Consider the following 5805-nt stretch of genomic DNA (forward strand, 5'->3'; position numbering starts at 1 on the left):
AGAAGAAGATGTAAATAATTTGAAGAAAGTGATATCACAGCAAGAGAGTCTGAAATAAAAGGATACCTGAATACAGAATCATTGTCAGTTTGTAGTTCTGTGGTGGCTGGCATGTTACTGTGATGCTGGGAGCTACTCGTATTACAAATATCAGCAGGGTCTCCCGTGGTGAATAGGTTTTAGTGGAGCTTCCAGCCTAGGTGGAGGAAAAGTGGTTTACTTCTGAGGGACTAGCTACTGAAACCCTCTGGAATAGCAGTGGGGAATTGTCTGGCATCATGCCGGGAGATGAATCACTCACATTGAACACCACTCAAAATAGGAGTGGCAAAGAGTTGCCTCCTCAAAGCAGAGTCAACCTTTGTAACATGGATGAAGCCAAGTTTAGGGGACATTGAGTTTATGATGGGATAGGACTCAAAAAGTCAAATATGAAGAAACAACTGCAGACACCCATCAATAACCAGAATGTGGAATGTAGCATGAATCTAGGGAAATTGCATTAGTAAGCTGAAATGGATTGGTATTGGCCATCAGATCAGCACATGGTTTACTATCCTGGGAGTGACAGATTCAAGAGGGATGGTGTCTCATTCATCATTAAAATGAACAAGATCTATCTTGAAATACAATGTTATCTGTGATAGAAAAATATCTATCTACAAGGGAGAGTCGTACAACTATTATTCAAAGTTGTGCACCAATGATTAAATCCAATGATGAAGAAAATGAATAATTCTACATACAAACTTAGTTCAAAACTGATAAACATGCTATCAAAATGAGTTGATGATTGCTGTGGATTGGAATGTTAAAATTCGAAATTAAATGTTAAATGTTGGAAGGATCAGTAGTTGGGAAGCATGGCTGGAGATACTGTGATAGAATTTTGCAACACCAGTAACTTCTTCATTACAAATACCCTTTCAACAACATAAACAGAACTACTGTATATACTCATGTATAAGCCACGTTTCCCAGCACATTTTTAATGCAGTTTTTGTGGTAAAATTAGGTGCCTCGGCTGATATTCGGGTCAGCTTACACTCAAATATATGCAGCATCAATGTGGCGTTTTACAGATGGAACCCACAGGAGTCAAAGTGACTACATCTTTTTCAGCAATAGACAAATAATTCAAATTATTAATTATAAATGAGTAGAGGATATGACCAGATACTTCACCAAAGATATTCAGGCAGCTAGAAAACACATGTAAAGATTCTTAAAAACATAAGCCATTTTATATATATGTAAATTAAAGCAACAATAAGATGTATCAGTTCACTAAGCAATAATAACAAGAGTAAAACAGCAAAAAGAAACAAACTACTGGCAAGGTTGTAGAGAGATCAGATCAAACTACTAGTGGGACTGCAAACTGGTAAGGGGTGGAAAAATGCACAGTGGTTCCTAAAAAGTTGGAAATAGAAATATGTGACCCAACAATTTCACTACGATCTATGCGGCCAGGACACAAACAGGAGGACGCTGCGGAAGGGTTGTGGAAAACTCCTTTATCTCTTGTTTCCATTTGGCCATAGATGTGTCCTGAGGTCTTTTGTAGATATGTACATACTCATGCTTATTGCAACATTACTCACAATAGCAAAAATATGAACACAACCTCAGTGCCATTAAAGAATCAACAGCAAACACACTATGCAGCATGCGTGCAATGGAAGGCTATGCGATGCTACAAATAGTCAGTCTATGAAAGCCATATCCATATAACAATATGGTTGAACTTAATCAACAAAACAAGAAACTGGTTTTTAAAAAGGATTAACAAAAGTGATAAATCACCGTCGAGTTTAACAAAGGAAAAGAAATCAAGGAAGTAAATGTTATAAATAAAAATGAAATAGGCACTATTGCCGCAGATTCAAAAAATAAAAATACAATTACACAATATTATGAAATACTGTATTCTAACAAATTTTAAAAACCTGGAAGAAATAATCAAAATTAAATTAAGAAAGATTGCTATAGGAAAATTAATAGACCTATAACACATGAAGAAATAGATCAGGTCAACTTAACTCTTTTATTGAAATGTTAGCCATTATATGCATTATGTTATTATCCCTCTTCATCCTAAAGAAAATGTTATGGAGATTCCTTGGTTCCAGGAAGTCCAGGTTTGTTTCTGTGGGTTTTTTTTTATTTTTACAAAAAATATTTACCTTTATTACAGGAACAAAGCCATGGCTATGTTAAAAAGCCACATCTCATAAATTGGTTTGCATTTCAGGTCCTAAGGAGCCCATTCCAATGTTGGCCAGAAGCCATGGTCCTGCGTTCCCTGGGGCTTCCTCATCTGCCAGGGCTCCCTTGCGCCTTGCTGTGACCTTGGCCTAGAGGAAGGCACAGAGCCCAGAGCCGCTCAGAACCAGCAGTTCCTTCAGCCCTTCCTTTGTGTGCACTTTCTCATGCTGAAGCCAATTGTTCTCCAAATAATAGTGACAACAGAGTTCCCATTCTTTGGGGTTGTAGTTGGAGACCAGGATGGGGACAAAAGAGTCCAGGGTGTCAAACCCTTCCTTTCCCAGCAGTTCCTGGGGCAGGTAGGCTGACCGGGGGTTTAAAGAGGGAGCCAGTCTGGCTCAAAGTCAGCACAATGGCGCCTCCGTGACAATCATTCTTCACCATTTTCCTCAGATGGTGAACAAGCGCCTGTTCCTCTGGCACTATGGGGCTCTTGTCTTGTTTGTTCAGGGTGGTTCTCCCCCAAGAGCATTGACTCCATCCACTGCCGCCAGGAGGTGAAAAGTACCCAAAGCACTTTGCCTTCTGAGCTTTTTCAGCACAATCCCCCCACCCCCATCTGTGGCGTTCTTCACCCCAGTAATGCCCTGTGCAACCACTTCTCCCAGAGGGCTGCCTTGCTCTGTGCTCTCTCGCTTGTTCCAGACATACTTCTCTGCAACTTTTATCTGGCTCAGGAAGCGCTCATTTGACGTTTTGAAATTCTTTAGCCAGGTCGAAGCCTCTAAAGGTTGATCCAAGTGCTGTTTGTTGTAGGTAGACTGCAAATGATTCCTACAAATTTTCACCCAACGAGGAGCATCTGGAATATGCAGTATCAGCCGGTCTCGTTTTGCACAGAAATGAACAGCATGGCAAAGACCGAGGGTTTTTCCTGTCCCCTTCTCCCCACAGAGAACGTGTCGTACAGCGGGGTGTGTGAAGTTGGTGCCTTTCAGGGAATGTAGACGCTCTAGGGCTGGTTTCCTGACCATCAGACCAGCTTCGAGGAATGTCTTCACCTGCGTTACATAACGAGGAGGCAGGCTGTGGGGAAACCAGTCTTCATGTCCTGGAGGGAGATGCTGTAGCATTGACTCTCCTGTTGCTCACCATGGCTGGCCGAGTCGCAGTCTCTGGTGCGGTAGGGCTTTGGTGCCCTCACCTGGAGCCGGGTCATCTCGGTGGGCTTTGGGATGCTTGGGTCCCCGCATGCAAGAAATGTCCATGGTTTAGCTGATGGACCCTGACAATAAACCTCATCATTCTTTGCAGCATTGTCCCAGCACCTTGGAAGTCCCTACTGGCATGAGTGAAGGGGTGGAAGTGCAGGTTTTAACCCCTGCATTCCCAGGAACCAAGGGGTGGATATGATGAGAGCATGTTAAAACTACCTATAGACCTTTGTGGAAATAAATGCAAATATCTTCAATGAAATTCTAGCTAATAGAATATAAAAAAATCATACACCTGGATCAGCTGGGATTTATATCAGAAATGAAAGGATTCTGTTCTTTTTTACTTGTATTTCATTGACTATGCCAAGGCATTCGATCGTGTGGATCAGAACAACCTATGGATAACCTTGAGAAAAATGAGAATTCCAGAACACTTGATTGCACTCATATAGAAATTGTACGTAGCTGAACTAGGAGAAAACGGGTATTTATATAGGTCTAAATATAGGCATGTACATATGTAAATATATTTATATGGGATGGTGGGGAAATAGATCTATGTGTATATATTTATAGATTTAGTATTATGGCAGCAGATGGGGATTGGACCGCCACTCAAGTACTTACTCAATGCAAGAACACTTTGTTCTATCAAATTGGCATTCTATGATGCACACCTTCCTGACACCATCACTGAAGACAAATGTGTGCATAAGCAAATGTGGTGAAGAAATGTGATGGCGCCTGGCTATCAAAAGATGTAGCGTCTGGGGTCTCAAAGGCTTGAAGATAAACAAGCAGCCATCTAGCTCAGAAGCAACAATGTCCACATGGAAGAAGCACACCAGCCTGTGTGATCACGAGATGTTGAAGGGAGCAGATATCAGGCATCAAAGAATCAAAAAATCATACCATTGTGAATTAGGATTATTGCAGAGTGGAGACCCAAAGCCCACCTGTAGGCAACTGGACACCCCCTAACTGAAGGGTCGCTGGGAGGACACAAGTTATTCAGGATGCAGTGTAGCAACAATGAAACATACAACGTTCCTCTAGTTCTTAAATTCTTCCATCCCACCCCTATCATGATCCCAATTCTACCTTACAAATCTGTTTAGACCAGAGGATGTACACTGGTACAGATAGGAACTGGAAACACAGGGAATCCAGGACAGGTGACCCCTTCAGGACCATTGGTGATACCTGGAGGGTGGAGGAAAGGTAGGATAGAAAGGGGGAATGATTACAGGGATCTACGTATAACCTCCTCCCTGGGGAATGGATAACAGAAAAGTGGGTGAATGGAGACATCAGACAGTGTAAGAAATGACAAAATAAGAATACTTTAAAAAGTATTATAAATAATTTACGAATTTATAATAATAATTTATAAATTATCAAGGGTTCATGAGGGATGGGGAAAATGAGGAGCTGATATTAAGGGCTCAAGTAGAAAGCAAATGTTTTGAGAATGATGATGGAAACAAATGTACAAGTGTGCTTGACACAATGGATATATGTATGGATTGTGATAAGAATTGTATGAGCCCCCAATAAAATGATTAAAAAAAGTAAGAAATTGTATGTGGATTGAGGGTGGTAGTGCAAACAGAACAAGGGAATGCTACATGTTTTAAAATCAAGAAAGGTGTACATCAGGGTTCTGTGCCTACCATAATTATCCAATCTGTATCATGAAAAAATAATCAGAAAAGCTGGATTATATAAAGAAGAATTTGGCATCAGGACTGGAAGAAGGCTTATTTTAGATGTGGTTTATTTTTTTAAAAAAAGGTTATTTTTTTCAAATAACAATGACATTTACAATCTCACCAAACTCACTACCATTGAGTTGATGCTGACTCAGAGTGACCCTATAGGACATGGCAGAACCACCCTTGTGAGTTTCTGAGATTGTAACTCTTAAAGGAGTAGAAAGCCTTATCTTTCCCTGATGTAAGCTGGTGGCTTTGAACTGCTGACCTTGCAAATTACAGTCCAGTGCATTACCACTGCACTACTTGGGTTCCAATGACGTTTATAACCACACAAAAGCTGAAATGCTTAGCAATAGGTCTAATTGGAAAAGCCAATGATTCATGTAAAGAAAACTACAACAAGAAACAAAAAGAGACATAAATGGAAGAATGCTCCCTGTTCATCTATAAGAAGACTAAATATAGTGAAAATATCAATATTACCAAAATTATAAATACAATGTAATTCTGATCCAAATCTCAGAACACTTCTTCAATGAAATGGAAAAACTAATTACCAGCTTGATATGGAAAGGAAATAAACAAACACAGGATACACAAAATAGAAGTAGCTATATGTTTATGTACATCTGTGTATATATGTGTACACACATATAATGACA

At 40.1% G+C, this 5805-nt stretch overlaps 1 pseudogene; it reads right to left on the reverse strand.

The window, feature by feature from the left end:
* Positions 1-2357: 2357 nt before the first annotated feature.
* Positions 2358-3525, reverse strand: LOC142424006 (small ribosomal subunit protein mS29 pseudogene; annotated as a pseudogene).
* Positions 3526-5805: the final 2280 nt, after the last annotated feature.

Source organism: Tenrec ecaudatus, chromosome 13, assembly GCF_050624435.1.
Source record: "Tenrec ecaudatus isolate mTenEca1 chromosome 13, mTenEca1.hap1, whole genome shotgun sequence".
NCBI lineage: Eukaryota > Metazoa > Chordata > Mammalia > Afrosoricida > Tenrecidae > Tenrec > Tenrec ecaudatus.